Here is a 25,441-nt window from a genome sequence, read left to right on the forward strand (position 1 = left end):
ACAGGAATATATATCTGTGTAAAATAGAACCAATATAACACTGTATATGGAGTTTAAGCATTAGAGCATATGCACTTTTCCATGTCATTAAATATTAGTTTTAAGCATCATTTTCAGAGTTTCTTTTTTAATTGAAAAATAATTGCAAAACAATGTTGTATTAATTTCAGGTGTGCAATCTAGTGACTTGATATTTATGTACATTATAGAATGGTTACCACAGTAAGTTTAGTTACCATCTGTCACCATACACAGTTGTTACAATATTCCCTATGTTGACTATATTCCCTATGCTGTACATTATATCCCCATGTTTTATTTATTTTATAACTGGAAGATTATACCTCTTAATCCCCTTCATCTATTTCACCCAACCCCCACCCCCACTCCCCTCTGGCAACCCTCAGTTTGTTCTTTTCCCTTTTTTTTCAGCATCTAAAATCTTTTTAATAACAAGCCAGGATCTGGGGTTAGTTTCTGTAGTCTAGGCTGGCCCTGTGTACTTTGGCACAGCCTAATTTCCTGCCCCTCTGTGACAGGTGGAGTTTGGTGTGGTTAGGCAGTGTTCCTGGGGCCTTGCCAAAATTCCTGTATACTCTTGGCCTTTGTGTGGACCGGAGAGCAAGATGGTGCCATAGCCCTGGGGGGAGTCCAGGGTCAACAGATCAAAGGTGAGGATCTTGCCCCTAGCTCTGAGGATGCTCCTCTGGGCATGGCTTCCCACCAGCAGTGCATACACCTTCAGATTGGGCTTCTCCTGGACATGTACATCATGGATTATAGTCCTGACAACCACAGATGTTTTGTCTTCTGGACCAGGCAGCTTCATCTTCTGGATCATCCAGGAAAAGGGCAAAGGAGGCCAGTTAGTGAGACTCATGACCAACCTCTTTAACACAATTTGGTAAAAGGTGGATTTGGTTTGTCTGGCCAGAAACATGTACAGTTTGTCTAGCAGTCTCAGGTAAATGTTCTAGATCTCGGGATCTTTGAGCCAAAACTTTCCATCCTTGTGGCAAATGTTGACTCCAATGATGGTGCCTCTTGCTCAGCCAGGTCACAAAAGAGAGAACCAGTTTGTTCTCTTTCAGAGTTTCATTTTAGTGGTAACATAGAACCAAGGAATAAATAAAAGACTAAATCTAAAAGTAGGTTAAATGTATTTATTTGTGTTCACTAGTCTGTAGTTCCTGTTTCATAAGGCTTTTTTGAGTATTAAATGAGTTCCTACATAATGGACACTTAGAATGCTGTCTGACATATAGCAAGTGCTCAATTGATGTTGGCTTTATTATTCAAAAGCATTTTTGGTTTCTTTATATTAACAAAAGTTACTAATGCTTTAGATAAGCAGATGACATTACATTTCTCCTGGTTTCTCTCATTAAAGCAGCAAAGTTGAATATTAATGAGTATAGAGAATTATGTTGTCATGCATGTTAGTCTGGAAAATATAAATTTATCCCATAAAAAAGTCAAAGGATCAAAGAAGGTTTTTACTGTTAATTGGAAACAAAGTGTCATTGGTGTCCTGATTTAAAGGGCACTCAATTATGATTAGCTAATAAAAAAAGAACAAAGAAATAAAGAAAAATAATTAAGGTTAAAGTGAAGTTATTATTAGCCCTTAGTTCACTAAAATCTTTTCCTCATAGCCCATGGCACCAAATAAAATTAAATATAGACAAGTTCCATAATTCACAATGACATTCTCAATGTTAAGACATTTTTAAATAAAAAATGCATTACTGAAAGCATACTTCAAAATTATTAGATGCAATATTTTTATAGCCAAAAGCACTTAAATTTTAAGAATTGAACAACTGGAGGACTGGATACTATTTATGGATTTAGAAAGATTTAGTCACTTTCATAAGTTAAAATTCTTTCTTTAAGCCACCTGTTCTTTCTCTCTCTTTAGAAATGGATGTGTTAAAAATAATCTCAAGATTCTCACTATTCCCTATTCTAAGGAAACCACATCAAGAACAAAGTAGGATATTTTTCTTAATTATTGGTAAAGACTTTGGACAGGTTCACGAGCAGTTCACTAATTTGTCATAGTCTTTTAATAACATTTAAAAAATGGTCTGGAAAATCTCAGAATAGACACTGCCTAAAAATGAAACCAAGTGACTGACCTAAGTTCAGAGAAGTACTGAGAATATATGCTACCTTAAACTTTTAGCTTAATGAGTTCCTTAATTAGGGAAGACATAATTTAGGGTGTTAAAAAGTCTTGTGGCTGAGTATTTGAATTATTGTATGTTTACATCAATTTAACCAGAAACTACAATTATCAATTAGGGGAAGTCTGAATTAAAAGTTCTTCTAAGAAAGTATTAATGACATACTTTCTTTATGTGTTTTAGACATATTTATTCAGGCATGGTTATTCATTTTTATAAATGAGAAAGCAAGTAAATGAACCACTAAAACAGATAATTTTTTTAAAAAATGTAGTGTTGTCCAATAAACATATAACAGACTCTGCTTACATATATTCTTTCTTGACAGAATATTTAGTTTTAAATATGTCTAATATATTTTGAAGTGTAACCTTTTCTTTAGCTCACTATTGTAAGTTGCCATTAAAATAAAACACTGAAAATGATGTTTGCAAAAAATTATGAAGTACATGGAGAGATGTGTAAGATATGCAATGTATGAGAAAAAATGAGATACAGCTGTATATGGAGTATTAGTTTTAAACGTTTCTGTTTTCTCAATTTTCTATAATTAGCACATATTATTTTTAAAGTCAGAATGCATATTTAATTAATGGGACTCTAGTCAATAACCAGACTTTGGTTGGACAATTCAAACACCTATCTATTTTATTTGTCTTATGATTTTATGAAAGTATAATTTATTATTTCAGCATTTCATATCATGGAGCCCAACTTAGAAAATACATTCATTATCTACCCTTTTATATAATGATGATGATGATCAAGGCAGAAGCCCTTTATAAAACACATTTTTAGCCTTCGGTATGGCAGGTTAAAGAGAAGCAAGGCTTTTTGCTTTGTAAGGTTATTAGCTGAAACCATTAATAGTTATATGTTTTTGGTTAAATAAACAAGCAACATGTATTACTATAACCATTTTGTCAAGATGCTCAATAACCCTAATATTTTATTACATACAAAACATTGACCCATAACTGAAAATAGGTAGTTTACATAGATATGCTTTAAACATTCTACTTCCCATTGACTAAAATATCTTAATTGTACATTTCATTCTTGTTCATGATTTTTGAAAATCCAATTCAACATCTTTTTTCTTACTTTATAATACTTAGTTTTAATTTTCCTCACATTGTAAAACCTTAGATAATATAAGACTTATTTAATTTTTTGTTCCTCCTCCTGGATGTGACCTGCTGGGATTTTATCACTCTTTTTCCAGGGCCATATCTAACATTTTTCCATATACCTGTCAGGTAAAACAAAGGTTTCATTTAAGAAAAGGACTGGCAAATAGCATGGAGGACAAGGGGAGATGGAGAGTAGAAGGGAGTTGAGGGAAATTGGAAGGGGAGGTGAACCATGAGAGACTATGGACTCTGAAAAACAATCTGAGGGTTTTGAAGGGGCGGGGCGTGGGAGGTTGGGGGAACCAGGTGGTGGGTATTATAGAGGGCACGGATTGCATGGAGCACGGGGTGTGGTGCAAAAATAATGAATACTGTTACACTGAAAAGAAATAAAAAATTAAAAAAAAAGAAAAGGACTGGCTTGCTCGATTGTGGGATTTTATTGATTGATAAGAATGTCTGTCTGCAGATTGCCTTCAAAAGTCAGAAATTTGAATATGGATTTAGATATCCTAAACCTCATTTTCAAGACAACACCTAGGAAACAATCAGGAGAACCATGTAAATCATTATGAAAATAACAGTTATTGTGTTTCCCAGCCCTGGGTATTTTCTTTTAATGAATTAGGAGAGTAAAGCCCATTACATTATTAATCAGGAAAATAATTAAATTAATTTTAAGAGCCTGCTTCCCCCATCTCTTTCTCTGCCTGCCTTCATGCCTACTTGTTGTCTCTGTCTGTCAAATAAATAAAGTCCTTAAAAAAAAGAATAGCAAACAGAAATCAAACCAATTTTAAGAGTCTATCATAGAAAGAACAGAATTTGGAGCAATACATTACAGATGTTTAGAATTTAGGATATTTGTAGTTCTTTTTAGATTTAAACAGGCATGAGTTTACTTTCTAAATTCAATTTTTATTTACACATATTTACCAGAATTGTAAATATGAAAAAGCGAAACTAGGATTTTGCATATATAAAGACACTTTTCAGATTATGATTCCAAGACGGGGGTAGAGGGATATAATACTCTTGGGAAACTGTATTAACAATTTATTAATTGGAGTAGGCCCTGGCTTCAACAAACATGAAGTTAATGGTTATCAACACTCAGTTGGTCACTTACCATAGTTCTCTTTTCATGTCATTTATATGGGTCCTGGATATAAATTAGTTTTCTTATTTTTAGTTGTTAATAGATATTTATTTGATACCTGGTATTTAACATTTATATATCATAATTTCAGCCTATGATAGTATTCACCAGTATACTAAAATTACACTGGCTTTTAACAAAAGTATTATGTGAAAAATCTGTATTACAATAACCATAACTTCAGAGAAGAAGTTAATCTTAGGGAATTGGCAGATGCTTTCTCTTCAATAATCCTTTAAGAATTCCAGGTGACATGACATGTAGGTGTGGTGAGTAAATCAGTAAAACTTAACTGTTAAGAGTCTCCTGTGTTCAGTCTTCTCTTGGGACATAAAAGGGGTAAGGTAAGCATGGGGTGGATATTGAAAACTCAGAAAACTGTCCATGTCCTTGAGGCATTTACAGGAGAATTGGATAGAATATTTAATGAATGATATAAGATAGAGGGAAATTAAGTGATAAATTGTGAGATATAGAGATTGTATATCACAAAACTAATAAAACTTTGGCTTCAGAGACCCTTATTGGAAGGGGTCCTTTGCAAGGTCCTAGGGGGATAGTTTCCTAGGGTTGTCATTAAAAAGTACCACAGACTGGTAACTTAAACAGAAATTTATTTTCTCACAATTCTGGAGTATGGAAGTCTGAGATCAAGGTGTCAGCAAGATTGGTTTCTTCTGAGGCCTCTCTCCTTTGCTTGGAGATAGCCATCTTCTTCCTGTGTTTTCATATAGTATGTGTCTTTGTCTTAATTTCTTCTTTTTATAAAGATACCAATCATATATACCAACCATATAACCTCATTTTTATTTAATCACTTTTTAAAGACCTTATCTCCAAATACAGTCACATTCTCAGTCACGGGGGGTTAAGACTTCAACACAGGAATTTAGGGGAGACACAATTCAATCCATAATACTCTGCCCTCTAGTCACCCCCCACAAATTCACGTCCTTACCACATACAAATTACATTTAGCCCATCCCAACATCCACAAATGCCTTAACCTATTTCAACATCCACTCGAATTCCAAAGTCTTATCTAAATCTCATCTAAATCAGATATTGGTGAGACTCCAGGTTTCATGCATTCTGAACCTAAGTTCTCTCCAGCTGTGAACACATGAAACTAGAAAATTATCTGCTTCTAGAATACATCAGTGGCACAGGCATTCCCATTCCAAAAAGGAAGAAATTTAAAACAAGAAACTGATTATAGGTTGACATTGGGTTTTAAGGCTCAAGAATGATCTTCTTTGACTTTGATGCTCTACCTCCTGGTCCAGCAATGTGATAGTCTCCCTTCCTTGGCTCTGGAAGGTGGCCCTACCCCCTCAGCTCTGGGTGTTTGCCTGATGCCTCTGGAATGGAGGAGAAGGCTCTGTTCCCAGACTTGGGTCCCCTGTGCCCACAGTAGCAGTAGCAGCCCCACTGACCTCTGAACTGCTTTCAGGGTAATTCTTCCTTTTACTTGAAAGATAAAGCCCATTCGCAGGCAGATAGCTCTATTGGACCATCCTGGAGAATCCCAGAAGTCTGACAGCCTTCTTCCAGTCCCCTTCAGGCCATGCTGGCAGCATTTCTACTGGTATAACTCTTTCTCTATTTCCAGTTTCTTCTGAAATGGTTGGTTGATTGACTCCTTAAGTAATACAGTATAATCTGTTTAGCAAATAGTTGTTCTGCCATACCCTTGATGTTTTCTTCATAACATGCTTTCTCATTTTTGCAATATGAATAGGCTGAGAATTTTCTAGATCTTCAGGTTTGGGTTCCTTTTTCCATAATAATCTTTTCTTCAAATATTCTCTCTTTTCTCATGACTTACTGTAAGTATCAAGAAGAAACCAAGGCAGGCCTACAACAAATTGCATACAAATCTTCTCAGCTAAATATCCAAGTTCATTACTTACAAATTATACTTTCTAAAAAACACTAGAATGCAATTTGTCCAAGTTCTTTACCACAAATCTTCTCAGCTAAATATCCAAATTCATTACTTACAAATTATACTTTCTAAAAAACACTAGAATGCAATTTGTCCAAGTTCTTTACCACTCTATAACAAAGATCACTTTTCCTTGAGTTTCCAATAGCATGTTCCTCATTTCTACCTGAGATTCAATAGAAATATCTTTAGCATTCACTATTCACATTTCTACCAACCTTTTTGTTCATGATGCTATATGTATATCTCTAAGATTATAAGAGTGTTGTATAGCTCTCCTCTTTTCCTTCTGATTCTTAACTAGAATTGCCCTTAATGCCCATATTTCTACCAATGGTATCTTCAGTGCAATCTAGGCTTTTTCTAGCATGCACCTCAAAACTCATCGAGACTCTACCTATTACTCAGTTCCAAAGCCATTTCCACATTTCACCTTTTCCCCCTCACCTTCATTTGGCTCATATAGATTGGGACTGAAGCAGCTGCAAGCACATTAAGGATCTGGCTAAGAGGAAGTTGAGTTGGAAATTTTTTAGTTTGGCTTTAGGAGGATTTATCTATGTGGTTCAGAGTTACTTTTATTTATAGTCATTACTAGCTGCCCCAGGATAAGAGTAGTTTGCAGGAGTACTCCTATCCCCTCCTATGCCTACAGCATAAAGATGCAAAGTTGGAGGTGTGTTGTGATATGAACAGGACCTATAGCTCCGGGCACTGGAAATACAAAATATGAAGGAAATAAAGGATAAGCAAGATTTGAAATGTATGAAACCAGAAGCCTGTTTATGCAAAAGTCTTACAAACATTAAATATATAAAATTATTAGCAGAAGATTTAGTTGTCACCAGAGTCTAGTCAAGTGTTCTTTCCTATCAGGAATGTTCTTGATAATTTTATTATAAAAGGATCATATGTTCCTTTTCATTTTTGATGGAAATTATATGAAATATAATTTATCACAATTTCTGTTTGCAGGGAACTTAATCTATAACACTATTATAAATAGTGAATGCATCTCTATGATGTCACATGTTTATGCATATTTATTAGTAATATTAGAAAAGCCACTAAGTAGGATCAACTGTGTAAAAGAAAGATTAATTTCTATTCCCTCTCTAGACAATAAGACTTATAAAATATTACTCTTATGAAGATATGATCAATATTATGCATCCAAAAAATGAATGTCAGGCAGATAAGTAATAAAATTTGTTATTTTTCTTGATTTTTTTCAATGCTTGTGGTATTTGTCAGTAACTTGAAAGGTTTAATTTGTTGTGATTTATTTCCTAACTCTAAACAATTGTTCACTTTTAAACTTAACTGTATATTAAGTTTCTTAAATATAGTTCCCCAAATTATATATAAACTAAGTTCCCCACAATGTTTGGATTCACCCCTCAGTAGAGGTTATTCATGCTCAAGGAAATCAGGAAGGAGAGGTCAATAAAAATTAGAATAATCAGGGAAAATCAGTAGTAATTTTTATGGAAAGAAATCAGTTTTATTCCTCAAACATTTGGGCATCTATGTAGAGCAATTTTTTTTGTTTGTTTTGCTTTTTTTCCTCCAACAACATAGAATTTCTTTCTTTTTTTAAAAAAAAAATATTTATTTATTTGACAGACAGAGATCACAAGTTGGCAGAGAGGCAGGCAGAGAAAGAGAGACGGGGAGAAGCAGGCTCCCCGCTAGGCAGAGAGACCAATGCGGGACTGGATCCCAGACCCTGGGATCATGACCTGAGCCGAAGGCAGTGGCTTAACCCACTGAGCTACCCAGGTGCCTCAACACAGAATTTCTTGTAAAGTGGCAGGAAGTCAGTAATCAGAGTTAAGAATTATTGTGCCCTTCTGAGACCAATGATATTGTGGCAAAGTATTTCGACTGCCCTGTGGCAGGCATTTTCAACTTATTTGCCAACATAGAATCCTAAATTCATTCCCAGCCCCAGGGAATGGATCATGATTGTTTTAAGTTACCCTTTGCTTTGCTAGTGATTGGTGGAAGTGTAGGCTTGTTACCTAATTCTTGCAAGTGAAAGAAGTCTGATGGGGGTTTCCTGGGAAAGTTTATTATCCCCCCTTCAAAAAAGGGTGAGAACTTAGAAAAAATTCCTTTTTTCCTTTTGCCATGTTTCAGATATTGGTGTAAGAATGTGGTATTTGGAGCTGTGGCAATAATCATTTTATTACAACAGAACGGCCAAGTGAATTGAAGTGATATCAACCTAGCAGTAGTACTGTGAAATCACCAAAGTCCAATATCAGATCTGAAACAGCTTGATTCCAGAATTCTAGTTATGAAAAATAATTAAATATTGCTATTTATATCACTTCTGGTCAGATTTTTTTGTACCCAACTAAATGATACCTGATAAAATTTGGAATGAAGAAAGGAGAAAGCTTTGATACTAGCTCTCATATTAACAAATGCTTTCTCTCAAAACACAACTGTAGTGATGTGCCTTATAGTCTGAAATATTCATTTCAATACTTGAAACGTTTTTATTAATTTTCATGTGGAATGCCCAATTAAAATGGAACTTTATTAAATGAAAAGTTTTTTTAAAAAAGATTTTATTTATTTGATAGAGAGAAAGAGAGAGAGAGTCAAGTAGGCAGAGTGGCAGGCAGAGGGAGAGGAAAAGAGAGGAGCAGGCTCCTCACCACATTCCTCACCACATTATTCACCACAGAGCTCAAGACGGGCTTGATCCCAAGATCCTGGGTTCATGACCAGAGCTGAAGGCAGATACTTAACCAATTGAGCCACCCAGAGGCCCCTAAATGAAAAGTTTTACTTTGATATAATTCACATACTGTGAAAATTTTACTGAGATATAATTCACATACTGTGAAAATTATTTTAAAGTGTACAGTTCAGTGATTTTTTTGCTATGCTCACAAAGTTGTGCATTGATCATCGTTATGTAATTCCAGAACATTTTCATCACTCCAAGGAGGAACTCTATATCCATTAGTAGTCACTTCTTATCCCCATATCCCCCAGCCCCTACTACAAATCTACTTTCTGCTGTTATAAATTATCTTATTCTGGACATTTCATATAAATGGAATCAAACAATGTAGGGGTGTCTGTGTCTGGATTCTTTCATTTAGTATAATGTTTCCATTTATGATGTATTATGAATTAATCATTACTTCATTTATTTACATGACTGAATAATGTTCCATTGTATGGATATACCACCTTGTGTTTATCCACTTATCTGTTGATGGATATTTGGGTTGTTTCCACCTTTTGGCTATTGTGAATGTTGTTACAAATATTTGTTTACAAGTTTTTGTTTGAACATCTGAAATGAAATAATTCAATTAGTTTTAATTAATTGTTGAAATAATTCAACAAGTTTTTGTTTGAACATCTGAATTAAATAATTCAATTATTTCAGGTATGTTCCAGGAGTGCAATTTCTGGGTCATATAGTACTTCTTTATTTAATTTTTTGGGAAACTCTGAAACTGTTTTTCAAAGTGTATGCACCATTTTCCATTACTACCAGCACTGTATGAGGATTGCAACTTCTTTCTCACCAACACTTCTTTTTGTCTGTTCTTTTGGTTATAGCCATCCTAGTGGGTGTGAAGTGATAGTGTGGTTTTGGTTTGCATTTTCCCTGTGACTAATGATTTTGAATATTATTTCATATGCTTATTGGCTGCTGGAGAAGTGTCTATTCAGATCTTTTGCCCATTTTAAATTGGGGTATTTTTCTTTCTGTCGTTGAGTTGTAAGAATTCTGGATTCTAGACCCTTATTGAATATATGATTTGTAAATCTTTCTCCTTATTCTGTGGGTTGTCTTTTCATTTTCTCAAACATTTTTAAATTTGGTGAATTTTAAATTTGTCTGTTTTTTTCTTTGGTTGTCTGTGCTTTTGGTATCATATTTAAGAAACCATTGGAAATACTGGAGGCTGGAGTATTGTGACAAATTTCCACAGTAGAGAGGATGAGAGCTTGAGGCATTTTGTTTGGATATTAAAGGGGACTTGCTAACATCTGAGCTATACTTAAGCTCATGTCCAAAATACAATACTAAAGGCTGACTATCTATATCAGAATCACCTAAAGGTACTTGTTAAAAATACAAGTCATGTGGCTCCCTCCAACATATTAAAATAAATCCATGGGCCTTGGGTTTGAGACTATAAATTCTTCTTTTTTTTAAAATATGAGTTCTAAACAAGCTCTTTAGTAGATTCTGCTGTGTATAGAAATTTAAGAATCACTGAACTATGCCATGTTTCCCTCCAGCAAGCATAAAATACAAATTTTTAAATTCTTGATAAGTGTCAGCATTATTATCAACTTCCATTAAATTCAATGTAACATTATAAAATGTGCTCATAATTTGTGCCAGGTATTGTGCTTGGAACCAACAATATTCTGCAGAGAAAATATAATGAGACTGTTTCAATATTATAATTATTATAGTGTATACAAACATATATAGATATACCACAGGCACATGCATCAGGCACAAAATGATCATTTCAAAGTTAGTTTTGTTGATTCATTTAATGACTCCACAGAATTACACTATGGGAGTCTAGATGTTAGGCCCATTTGGTCATAACAGTGATTTAGTAATGAGAATAAAATTTTTATTTTATTTTATTTTTAATTAATTTGTTTTCTTTTTTGAAAATTTTATTTTTAACTAATCTCCACACCCAACATGGGGCCCAAACTCATAATCCCAAGATCAATAGTGGTATGCTCTGCTGACTGAGCCAACCTGCAGTCCAGAGAATAAAATGTTGTGCTTTTCCTTAAAGATATACATTACAGAAACTTGCTCATTTGCATCTGATAATATTTCCTTTATCTACATGCTGGTTGTCTACAATTGTGTAACAGATTACCATAAAACTTACAGCTTTTAAACACAAACATTTATTATCTTGTGATTTCTGTTAGTCGGGGATCTAGGAGCTGGTTAGTTGGGTGGATTTGGTCCAGGGTCAGCTAGGGCTGTTGCATTTGCAGAGTTGACAGGAAACTCAATGAAGAGGGAGGAAGGGTATATTCATGAGACTGCTGGGACTGGGCAGTATTGTTGGAGAAGAATTTGAGATTATCTCAACAGAACTTAAATTTTTGTTTTTTTCTAACAACAACAATTTTATTGGATCACAACTTTCTGTCATGACTTTATATTTTACTTTTGAGTCTGTATAAGAAATGGCCACATGGAAAATATTTCTGTATCTTCTATCAAATCAAAGTGGAATTCAATGCCAGTCATAGCCTCTATGTCTGTGTCATGTTCTTCATTCATGTACAAATTTATGTAATAATTTAATGCCAATAACATTTGTCTCTGCAAAAAAAATATTTTAGTGCCTTTTGCAGAAAGTAAGAACTATAACCCCATAATGCTCACTTTATCTGAATCCAGGAAGATTAGCACTAAATTCAAGACTCAATTATAACTAGATCAACCTAATCTCCAAGCAAAATTCTATTTTTACTAACAATGGGTATATGATCATCACATATGATTTAATATTTAAATCAACTCAATAATTTTAATGAATGGTGGAACTGATTGACAGTACAAATCAAATAAAAACAAGGTAAAATAAATTATAGCTCTTGAAATAATTTTCAGATTTTGAGCAAAAATAATATTAAGATAAGAAGGGAGGGAAAATGATTTTAATATGTAAGAACTAGAATTGGAAATATAATTTTTCAATTTTTTTGTATTTAAAAATTTAAAGTTCAAAATTTAAAGGTCTCTGTTTATTTTAGAATAATGCCAGAACAATTGGAAGTATTATGACTCTAGTAATTTTATCTTTTTACTTGTAGGACAAAGGTTTCTGAAGAAGGGTTAAGCATGTTGGTGTGGAATTGTAAATAATGAGTTTTGGTTGTAATAGAAATTCCAACTCTTTGGTACCTCCCTTGAAAGCTGTATATTCCCCACTGGTATTCTCTTCAAGGCTTATGCCATGCAGCTGTCTGATAGGGAAAATCACTTTAAAACTGTTTCCTCTGAGACTTACAGAACAGTACTCCTGTACTAGTATCTTTGTATGAGTTCTAATTTTCCATTTCACAGCAACCCGTTTTATGTCATGTGGGGAACAAATTCAGGGTCATTCTTTTAAAATTTGAGACAATTATCTGTACTGTTTAAGTAAAAAGTAAACTGTGTGAGTACTTTAGAATGGCTGTCAATATTGACTAAATTGACAGAACAATTACTCAACTTTCTATTTCATTTGCCTTTGTACACATAGCCACAAATCAACTGATTTAGTTAACTTACTCTGAGGAATTCATTTTCTATGAAAAGCTAACTTCTAACATGATGTAATTTAATAATAGAGTGGAAATCTTAAGAGTGGGCAAACTTTGGAAGTAAGAAAAACATTAAATTGGTACTCAGATATTTGAGGGAAATTGTGGCTAGGTTTGTTTTAACAATTTCAATGGCTCAGGCAGATTTATTCATTCAACAATCTTTCACTGAGACTTCCTATGTGCTTTTCACCGTGTTAAATCTAGGGATACAATTTAAAATGTCAAGTCTCAGCCTTGAACAAGTTCACAATCTAGGGGGGAAATCAGACAAGAAAAGAGATAATTATGCACAGTATTGTGGAAAGTGCAGTCAGTGGTAGGGTTGTATAAAATAGTGTTTCAAGAAAATTAATGTGGTAACATTATGTAGAGTGCACTTGAATTAAGGATATCAAATTAGTAATATAAATTGAGTACTATTACTATTTCTATTCTTTATATAAGGAAACTTCAGAGGCTCAGAGTGATTCAGTAGTAGTCTGGGATCACTCAGCTTATTCATTAATGTGTTCATTCATTGATACATTCATTCATCAGAAACTTTTCTATGGGCCATGAATAGAGCAGTAATCAAGACAGACTGGACCTTGCCTTAAGTATCTTATAAGAGATCCGAAAGTGCTGTGGTAATTCAGAGAAAGAGATAATATTTAGAGTATTTAGAATTGTAGTAGGGGCAATGGACATAAATACTAAATTATATATTAAGAGCAGAGCCAAGAGTCAAGCTGAGTTTATCCTACTTCTCTATAAAAGGTAGTTCTCCCACATTTTGTCATCGAGTTTACAGAGGCTGAGAAAGGCTTCGTTGGTGCTTATACATATATGAGACCATAGGAATTGCTAAGTAATATTGTCTGAATGTTTACTTTAAAATATTTTAGGACTGTATAAGCAGTGCGATGAGTAAGAGAAAAAAAACATAATCCCAATTAAATTCCTAGGAGTGACTAATTACCATATGAAACATCTTTATCTATAGCAACACTTGGAGGCTAGCTTATTAACAGGTGAAGTATCTTAAATGAAACTATCATCTTAGGATTATCTGATTTGTACAAGAAATGTTAAAAGTAATTTTGATTAGAAAACATATCAGTACTAAGGTATTTAAGTAGTTAAGAATAGTGCAAGAAGACTAATCTCCTTTATATGAATGAGGTGATGAAAATTGGCAAGCCCAAAATTATGTTCTGGGTGCAGTGCTTCACATCTGTAGCTTATTGACCATGCATCTCCTCTTCCTTGAAAACTTTAGCACTTGCTATGACTACAAGGCTTCCACATCCTGCCATTTAGGGTGGAAGAATGTAACTGCATTTGTTTCAGAGTGAGTCTTTCATGCAAGGTGGATCTGAGACAGAGAAGAGAACTTTTTAAAAAATTGATAAATGAGTTTCCAAGAAATATTAGTACCTTAGGTGGAATTTGGTCTGAGAATTATTTTCTCCTGGTAGCAGGATTCAGAATAGAGGATAGGCAGCCTCCATTTCTTTTTTTTTTAATTCTTTATTTAAATAGAATTTAGTTAACATATACTGTATTATTAGTTACCAGGGTAGAATTTAGTGATTCATCAGTTGCATATAATACACAGTACTCATTACATCAACTGTCCTTCTTAATGCCTATCACCCAATTACCTTTCCCCCCACCTACCGCCTCTCCCGTAACCCTCAGTTTGTTTCCTAGAGTTCAGAGTCTCTTACTGGTTTGCCTTCCACTCTATTATCATCTTATTTTATTTTTCTTTTCCTTCCTCTATGTTCATCTGTTTTGTTTCTTAAATTCCACATATGAGTGAAATCATATGGTATTTGTCTTTCTCTGACTGACTTACTTCACTTAGCTTAATACCCTCTATTTCCATCCATATCACTGCAAATGGCAAGGTTTCACTATTTTTGATGGCTGAGTAATATTCCATTGTATGTATATATCACATCTTTTTTTATCCATTCATCTGTTGATGGACTCCTGGGCTCTTTCCATAGTTTGGCTATTGTAGGTATTGCTGCTTATAAACATTGGGATGCATGTGCCCCTTCAAATCACTATGTTTGTATCCTTTAGATAAATACCTAATAGTGCAATGTTGGGTTTTAGGTTAGCTCTATTTTTAACTTTTTGAAGAACCTCCATATTGTTTTCCAGAGTGGCTGCACTAGCTTGATTCCCACCAAGAGTGTAATAGGGTTCCCCTTTCTCCACATTCTCACCAACATTTGTTGTTTCCCAAGTTGTTAATTTTAGCTATTCTGACCATGTCAGGTAGTCTCATTGTGGTTTTGATTTGGATTTCCCTGATGTTGAGTGATGTTGAACATTTTATCATGTGTCTGTTGGCCATTTGTATGTCTTCTTTGGAGAAATGTTTGTTTATGTCTTCTGCCCATTTCCTGACTGAATTTTTTGGTTTTGGGATGTTGAGTTTGATCCTCCTCCATTTATTCTAATCATTAGAGGCTGCTGATATGTACCAGAAGAACTTGACAGTCACAGAATTGCCAAAACAGCTAAGGTCTATTTGTTACAATGGGGACTTCCTTGACAATGGGTAACTAGAATAATTTCCCCAAATATCAAACTATCCATGATCAGAATATCAGCAGGAGGAAAGGAATTGAAGTGGTTGAGGGAAACTCAACAACTTGTTGAGACTTGTTAGTTTCTATAGCTTCTATCTTCTGGGGTACATTAAGACAGAGCAACAATATATTGCCTTTACTCCTGGAGAATTTACAAATATAGTGAAGGTTCATTATTTCAATTCAACTAATACTCATTCTACTTTATACTTAGTATACTGATTGAATACTGAAATTGAATGATTTGGACCTCTAACTTCTAATTGGTTGTAGGTTTGAATTAAGATTTTTCATAGCATTGCAAATTTTGCTTTCAGTTTTACCAATGGTTTCCAGATCTCTCTCTCCCATCATTTGCCCTGTAAGTTAAACTTTTCTTTCTATATTGCAATTCTGGAAGTTGTATAATCCTAAACCTCAAATTAATAATTAACTCTTGCATTGTTTAATATAAGTACTTATTCTCATTTTAATTATTATTGTAAATATTTTATTCATGACAATTAGGATTGGCCCACCACAAAAGAAGTCCTCTCTTATTCCCTGGTTCTGACACAGAGTAATATCCCATTTCTCCTACCTCTTCATAACATTCTCTCGGTTATATTTCTCTCCTCACTCTCTGTGAATGTTCTCCTTGGCCATCTTCTGGTCTTATGCTATGTAACTCTGTGCAACTACTTCTTCTTTAGACCAATCTCATCACCTTTTTGTAGAGTTTCATCAAAGAGATTCAGAGTAAACAGGTAGCACATAATGATTAGTTGAATGCTGAAAGTTGTGGGGAAGGAAAAATAATTTTCTTTCTACTCTCCTTAGCTCTTGGTTGAACCACCCATCTAATAAAAGATTAAGGAGAAAAAGAAATAGAAGTTAAATAGCATGTATACCTCACATATAACCAGAAGATATACAGGAAAACTAAGTAAGTCCCTGAAACAGCCTAAGCTGCCACCTTAAATACCATCTCCAGCTAAAGACAAAAGAAAATGTTGGGAGGTGGGGAATCTAGTTATAGAGGGTTACCAGGAAAAGCACAATAAACAAGGGTATAATTGTTATACAGACTGAGGTCATTGTTTTCTCCATTGATAAAAATTTCTAGAGATTAAATCATTATTCTCTTCCTGTTATAGAGAAGGTGACAGCCTTGCAAATGAAGATTTTCCTTATGCAGTTGACCCTTGAGAAGCAGGAATGAACTGTGTGGGTCCACTTATATGTAGATTGTTTAAACTACAGTACTACAAATGTATTTTGCCTTCCCAATGACTTTCTTAATAACATTTAAAGAACTAACACCTATTCTTCGCAAAATATTCCAAAAAATAGAAAAGGAAAGTAAACTCCCAAATGCGTTCTATGAAGCTAACATTATCTGATACTAAACCCAGACAGATACTACAAAAAAAGAAAATTAAAGTCCAGTATGCCTAATGAACATAGATGCAAAAATTCTCAACAAAATAAGTCAAGTGGTATTTATTCCAGAGATACAAGAAGGTTCAATATCCTCAAATTAATCAATGTGATACATCATATTACCCATATGAAGGTTAAAAATCATATGATCATTTAATTAGATGCGGAAAAATATTTAACAAAATTCAACATTCATTTATGGTAAAAACTCTCTACAAAGTGTATTTAGAAGGAACATACTTCAACATAATAAAGGCCCTATATCAAAAAACCACAGCTAGGGCACCTGGGTGGTTCAGTTGGTTAAGCAATGGCCTTTGACTCAGGTCCTGATCCTGCAGTCCTGAAGTTGAGTCCCTCATGGGGCTCCAAGCTCCACAGGGAGTCTTGTTTTCCCTCTGACCTTCTCTCCTCTCATGCTCTTTCTTGCTGTCTCTCAAATAAATAAAGACTTTTAAAAAAACACAGCTAACACTATATTCAATAGTGAAAAACTGAAAGCTTTTCCTTTAAGATCAAGAACAACAAGGATATCCACTCTCACCATTTTTATTCAACTTAATACTCAAAGTCTTAGCTGCAGCCATAAGGCAAAACAAACAAACAAACAAACAAATAAAAAATTAAAAATAAATAAAAAGCATTGAAATTGCTAAGGAAGAAGTAAAACCATCACTATTTACAGATGACATAGATGACATGATATTATTTTTAGAAAACCTAAAAGACCCCACCAAAATACTTGTAGAACTAACAAATGGATTCAGTAAAGTTGCAGGATACAAAATTATACAGAAATTGTTTGCATTTATATATGTTAATAATGAAGTAATAGAAGGAGAAATTAAGAAAAAAATCTCATTTATAATTGCACCAAAAATCGTAAAATATTAGGAGTAAATTTAACTAAAGAGGTGAAAGACTTGTATTCAGGCACCTGGGTGGCTCTGTTGGTTGAGAATCTTCCTTTGGCTCAGGTTATGACCCCAGGGTCCTGGGATCGAGTCCTGTGTCAGGCTTCCTGCTTAATGGGGAGTCTGCTTTTCCCTCTACCCCTTCTCCCTGCATGTGATCTCTCTCTCTCTCTCATGCTCTCTCTCTGTGAAATAAATATAACACATTTTTAAAAAAGAAAGCCCTGTACTCTGAAAGCTATGACACTGATTGAAGAAATGGAAGGCAACACAAACAAATGGAAAGATATGACATGTTCCTGGATTGGAAGAATTAATATAATTAAAATGTCCATATTGCCCAACTAATCCCTATTAAATACAAACAATGTTATCCCTATTAAAATACCAACAGTATTTTTCACAGAACTAGAACAAATAGTCCTAAAATTTGTATGGAACCATAAAAGACCCTGAATTGACAAAGCAATCTTGAGAAAAAAGAAAACTAGAGATATGACAATCCCAGATTTCAAGATAAAGTACAAGCTATGGTAATCAAAACAGTATATAATTGGCACAAAAACATACATAGATCTATAGAACAGAATAAAGAGTCCAGAAATAAACCCACAATTATATGGTCAATTAATCTTCAACAAAGAAGGCAAGAATATGCAATGGTAAAAAGACAATCTCCTCAACAAATGGTGCTGGGAAAACTGGAAAACAACATTCAAAAGAATGAAACTGGACCACTTTCTTATACCACACACAAAAATAAATTCAAAATATATTGAGGACCTGATTGTGAGACCTGAAAACATAAAAATCGCAGAAGAAAACACAGGCAGTAACTTCTCTGACATTGGCTGAGCAAATTTTTTTTTCTAGATAGGTCTCCTGAGGCAATGGAAACAAGAGTAAAAACAAACTCTTGGGATTTCATCAAAATATAAAAATCTTCTGCTTAGTAAAGGAAACAATCAACAAAATTAAGAGGTAACCTATGGAATGGGAGAAGGTATTTGCAAATGACATAGCCAATAAAGGATTAGTTTCCTAAACATATAAAGATATTACCAAACTTTCAAATAATCCAATTAAGAATGGGGAGAGGATAAGAACAGACATTTCTTCAAAGAAGACATACAGATGGCCAACAGACATATGAAGAGATCGCTCATTATCAGGGAGATGCAAATGAAAACCACAATGAGATAACACCTTGCACCAGTCAGAATGGCTAGAATCAAAAAGACATGAAATAACAAGTGTTGGCGAGGATATGAAGGAAAAAGGAATACTTATGCACTGTTAGTAAGAATGTTAATTGGAACAACCACTGTGGAAAACAGTATGGAGTATTTTTTTCTTTAAAAAATGAAAAATAGGGGCGCCTGGGTGGCTCAGTGGGTTAAGCCGCTGCCTTCGGCAAGGGTCATGATCTCAGTCAGGGTCCTAGGATCGAGTCCCGCATCGGACTCTCTGCTCAGCGGGGAGCCTGCTTCCTCCTCTCTCTCTGCCTGCCTCTCTGCCTACTTGTGACCTCTCTCTGTCAAATAAATAAATAAAATCTTAAAAAATAAATAAATAAATAAAATAAAAAATAAAAAATGAAAAAAAGGGGCGCCTGGATGTCTCAGTGGGTTAAAGCCTCTGCCTTCGGCTCAGGTCATGATCCCAGGGTTCTGAGATCAAGCCCCACACCCGGCTCTGCTCAGCAGGGAGACTGCTTCCTCCTTTCTCTCTCTCTGCCTGCTTCTCTGCCTACTTGTGATCTCTCTCTGTCAAATAAATAAATAAATAAATCTTTTTAAAAAATGAAAAATAGAAATGTCATATTTAGTAATTCCACTATGCAGTTTTTTACTCAAAGAAGAGGAAAACACTAATTTGAAAAAGATATATTACCCCTTTGTTTATCACAGTATTATTTGTAATAGCTAAAATATGGAAACAATGCAGTGTTCATAGATGAATGGATAAAAAAGTTTTGGTATACATTTGGTATACACACACACACACACACACACACACACATACACTCCTACATATATACAATAGAATATTGCTCAGTTATAAGAAAAGAATGAGATCTTGCCATTTGTGACAACATAGTTGGACTTAGAGGGTATTATGCTAAGTAAAATAAGTCAGATGGAAAAAGATAAATACCATATGATTTCACTTATATGTGAAGTCTAAAAAACAAAACGAACAACTTCACCTCCTCAAAACAGACTCAAATACAACTATGAGAGAATAAACTGATGGTTGCCAGAGGGGTGGGTGTAGGAAGGATGCCTGAAATAGATGAAAAAGAAAGGAAACTAAGAATGAGAGCTGGTATAGTAGGGAACCAGAGTAAATGGACCATTTTGTAGCTGATGTTTGATATTTACTAAAATAGAAGTGAAAACAAATTTCCTACAGACATACTGTTCAACAGGATGAAATGTAAGGATATTGGTATTAACATTACTATCTGGGAAATTGTTGCCTATGAAGATAAAGTTGCAAATAACTGTTTCAGGAACTTTCTGAGAAGTTACCTATCTAAATAGTAAGCTGGCTCAAATAGTTGCTCTTCTCAAGTGGAGAGGTTACTCATCAGGGTAAATATCCCCATTCTCAGATTACTCAGTGGGAAAATTCCTCCATTAATCAAAAAAGTACACAAGACTTACTTTAAACTCTCGCTTTGCTGTATTCACCAATTCATACATTTAAAAATCTATATCACAAATTTTGTCCAATTCTAATCAGATCCCTGCTTTGAAAAAGGTACCTTAAATCAAGCCTTCAAATTTTATAAACATCTGCCTTTGACTTTCCCCTTCTAAGATACTACAAAAACTGTCAAAGTAGTATTTTCCCTAATTACAACAAGTAATATTTTCCAAATTTGTTTGACCAACAGATATTTGTTGGTGGTCTTTTTGGAGTCAGCAGTCATAGATGTGATTAAAATAATGAGAATAAATGAAAATTTTAATGAACATACATAGTGTCAAACTAGAAGAAGGCCAAGAAGAACATTCACAGAGGGTGAGAGGAAGAAGAGTTATAGAAGAGCACCCATAGGTACGAGAGATATATTTTATCATATATCTGAGCCAAACAATGAGAGAGGAGTTCTTTCTTGGTGGGGCGATCATATGTGTCATGTATGAGAGGTTTAGAATAGTAAAGATTAAAAAGAGACTCCTAAAATTGTTTAACTCTAGTAAACTTCAAATAGAACAGTTGGGCATGGAATGAATATATGTTTATTAGATGTGACCAATGGGTCTATACTAAATCTAAACAAATTTGACTGAGGAAAGAAAGTGAAACATAGTTGAAAGGAGTTCCCAAATCAAATTTGGTTTAGTGAAACTTCCAGTGGAAAGGCACAGATTCATGATATTAGAGAAATGATGTAATGGTTTGAGTTATTTCAATGAGAGGTCAGCAAACATTTTCAGGGTCTTCCTGTCTCTGTCACAACACTGTTGTCATTATAAAGCCAAGGAAGCAACCAATACGTAAACATTTTGGAGTGGGTGGATGTGTTCCAAAAAACCTTTATTCACAAATAGATTTCAGGCTGGATTTGGCCCACGGGCTGCAGTTTGCAGAACCCTGATTTATACTACGGAAATGTTATGAAACAAAGGAAGTCTTTGGTAAGCCAAAATACATACAGTATTTGTAGACATTAAATAAATGCATTATAACTGAGCAACTATTCAAAATGTTTATGAGGAATAACTGAAATTCAGCATCTGAAAGCAACTCTTTCTTTTAAAAAAATATTATAGGACTGGGTGCCTGGGTGACTCAGTGGGTTAAAGCCTCTGCCTTCGGCTCAGGTCCTGATCCCAGGGTCCTGGGATCAAGCCCCGCATCGGGCTTTCTGCTCAGCAGGGAGCCTTCTTCCTCCTCTCTCTGCCTGTGTCTCTGCCCACTTGTAATCTCTGTCAAATAAATAAATAAAATCCTAAAAAAAATATTATAGGACTGAAGCTGGTATTTGATCTACATGCATCTTGATCACCATATTCGCTCATCCTACATTGAAATAAGTAGGATGTGTTACAGATATTTTGCATAGAATGTATGCTTCCCAAATTAATAGACTTTGTCAATTTACAAATTTAATCAATGCATGCTACTTTGATATTCAAATCTCTTAAAAACTAGAATAGAAAAAAGTTAAGGCAATTACTACAAATTAACAAGATATATAGATTAATCCATTGAATACTTCTAAATTCATGTTCAGACTTAAATAATATTAATTCCCAAAAGAAATTTGGGTAGTGTTATTCTCAAAAGGAGGTAAATAGGGGAAAAAAGATTTCAATGGGTATTCCTTATTGACGTCAACTATAGAATTAACAGTTTACTTTGTAATTTATTTTAATTTTGATAATATATGAACCATGCAAGTTTCATAAACTAGGTGCTTGCAAATAATGTGGTTGTGATATCAATAGTAATGTCAAAACAGAATTAAATAAAGATATTTAGTGGCAAAATCATATAAAGTGCTGTCTGTAAGCCTTTCTCATTTATTTAATTATGACAGTGTACTATTATAGCATTGTGCATGCCTTTTATTTATTATAGATCACACTGTTTTGATTATGTAATAACCTGCTGGTATTTCTTATACTTTATTTTAACTTTGAGTTAGGAAAAAAGGCCCAAATTTAAAATTTATTATGCAGCAAAATATAGGCTAAGTGCTTTACATTGCTACACTACATTTAGTCCTTACACTGAAATCCTGAGATAAGTACTGTTATTATTTCCATGCTACATATAAGAAAAGTAAAGCACACAAAAAAATTATGAAACGTTCTAGTAGTAATAGAGATCATAAGTAGCAGAACAGAAATTTGACCAAGTCCTTTTTGTCTCAAGATCCCAATCTTTTTTTTTTTTTAATAAGATTTTATTTATTTGAGAGAGAGAGAGAGAGAGAGAGAGAGAGAGCCTGAGCTGGGGAGGAGCAGAAGGAGAGGAGAAACAGATTCCCTGAGGAGGTGCCTGGTACGAGGCTCCATTTGGGGCTCCACATGGGCTCCGGCATCATGATCTGAGATGTCTAAGCAGACACTAAGAGACTGAGCCAGCCAGGCACCCCTCAAAATCCCAATCTTTTAAGTACCCGAATACATCACCTCTAAATAAGACTAATTGGAGGTGGTAGTGGGGAGTGCAACAATATAGCTCATTAAGTGTCCATCACATGCCACGTTTTAGTACTGTACTGGATGCGGCAGATTTCCCATGGAAGGAGGTCATTTTTATACAGGAAATTATCTTATCATTTGATAAAAATTAAAATATGATATCTATCTATCTTTCTATCTCACAGGTACTATGAGAACTTTTGGTAAATGTAGTTAGTACAAACCTACCACCAGACTAATCATTTCAACAATATGGAAAAGGACATACTAAGAAATAAGGAGTATGTCTTTGTGAACCATTGCACCAGACTCTGAATTCTTTGGGACTAGGGACTAAAATCTTGCTCACCTTTGTGTAGCCAAAGGCAAAAACAGAGCCAATCGTAATATAGAAAATACTAGTTGTCAAGGGGAACCAGTGGTTCAGCAGCCACTTACCATTATATAAACTTGGGTCAATAGTTTCCCCCAAATCTCAGTTCTATTATTTCTTTTTTTTAAATTTTTTCAATCTATTTATTTTCAGAAAAACAGTATTCATTATTTTTTCACCACACCCAGTGCTTCATGCAATCCTCTATAATACCCACCACCTGGTACCCCAACCTCCCACCCCCCGCCCCTTCAAACCCCTCAGATTGTTTTTCAGAGTCCATAGTCTCTCATGATTCACCTCCCCTTCCAATTTACCCCAACCCCCTTCTCCTCTCTAACACCCCTTGTCCTCCATGATATTTGCTATGCTCCAAAAATAAGTGAAACCATATGATAATTGACTCTCCCTGCTTGACTTATTTCACTCAGCATAATCTCTTCCAGTCCCGTCCATGTTGATACAAAAGTTGGGTATTCGTCCTTTCTGATGGAGGCGTAATACTCCGTAGTGTATATGGAGCACATCTTCCTTATCCATTCGTCCATTGAAGGGCATCTTGGTTCTTTCCATAGTTTGGCGACTGTGGCCATTGCTGCTATAAACATTGGGGTACAGATAGCCCTTCTTTTCACGACATCTGTATCCTTGCGGTAAATACCCAGGAGTGCAATTGCAGGGTCATAGGGAAGCTCTATTTTTAATTTCTTGAGGAATCTCCACACTGTTCTCCAAAGAGGCTACACAAACTTGCATTCCCACCAACAGTGTAAGAGGGTTCCCCTTTCTCCACATCCTCTCCAACACATGTTGTTTCCTGTTTTGTTAATTTTGGCCATTCTAACTGGTGTAAGGTGATATCTCAATGTGGTTTTAATTTGAATCTCCCTGAGGGCTAGTGATGATGAACATTTTTTCATGTCTCTGACAGCCATTTGTATGTCTTCATTGGAGAAGTGTCTGTTCATATCTTCTGCCCATTTTTTGATATGTTTGCCTGTTTCGTGTGTGTTGAGTTTGAGGAGTTCATTATAGATCCTGGATATCAACCTTTTGTCTGTACTGCCATTTGCAAATATCTTCTCCCATTCCGTGGGTTGCCTCTTTGTTTTTTTGACTGTTTCCTTTGCTGTGCAGAAGCTTTTGATTTTGATGAAGTCCCAAAAGTTTATTTTTGCTTTTGTTTCCTTTGCTTTTGGAGACATATCTTGAAAGAAGTTGCTGTGGCTGATATCGAAGAGATTACTGCTTATGTTCTCCTCTAGAATTCTGATGGATTCCTGTCTCACGTTGAGGTCTTTTATCCATTTTGAGTTTATCTTTGTGTACGGTGTAAGAGAATGGTCGAGTTTCATTCTTCTACATATAGCTGTCCAGTTTTCCCAGCACCATTTATTGAAGAGACTGTCTTTTTTCCACTGTATATTTTTTCCTGTTTTGCCGAGGATTAATTGACCATAGAGTTGAGGGTCCATATCTGGGCTCTCTACTCTTTTCCACTGGTCTATGTGTCTGTTTTTATGCCAGTACCATGTTGTCTTGGTGATCAAGCTTTGTAGTAAAGCTTGAAATCAGGTAACGTGATGCCACCAGTTTTATTTTTGTTTTTCAACATTTCCTTAGAAATTAAGGGTCTCTTCTGATTCCATACAAATTTTAGGATTATTTGCTCCAGCTCTTAGAAAAATACCGATGGAATTTTGATCGGAATGGCATTAAAAGTATAGATTGCTCTAGGCAGAATAGACATTTTAATAATGTTTATTCTTCTGATCCAAGAGCATGGAATGGTCTTCCATCTTTTTGTGTCTTCTTCAATTTCTTTCATGAGTGTTCTGTTGTTCCTGGAGTACAGATCCTTTACCTCTTTGGTTAGGTTTATTCCCAGGTATCTTATGGTTCTTGGTGCTATAGTAAATGGAATCGATTCTCTAATTTCCCTTTCTGTATTTTCATTGTTAGTGTATAAGAAAGCCACTGACTTCTATATATTGACTTTGTATCCTGCCATGTTACTGAATTGCTGTATGAGTTCTAGTAGTTTGGGGGTGGAGTCTTTTGGGTTTTCCATATAAAGTATCATGTCATCTGCAAAGAGAGAGAGTTTGACTTCTTCATTGTCAATTTGGATACCTTTTATTTCTCTTTGTTGCCTGATTGCTGTTGCTAGGACTTCTAATACTATGTTGAACAAGAGTGGTGAGAGTG

The 25,441-nt window shown here is 34.8% G+C and overlaps 1 pseudogene; it reads right to left on the reverse strand.

Moving 5' to 3' along the window:
* Positions 1-470: 470 nt before the first annotated feature.
* The window catches only part of LOC116582345, a 31,778-nt pseudogene continuing 6,807 nt past the window's right edge, over positions 471-25,441 (reverse strand).

This window comes from Mustela erminea, chromosome X (genome assembly GCF_009829155.1).
Source record: "Mustela erminea isolate mMusErm1 chromosome X, mMusErm1.Pri, whole genome shotgun sequence".
Lineage (NCBI taxonomy): Eukaryota > Metazoa > Chordata > Mammalia > Carnivora > Mustelidae > Mustela > Mustela erminea.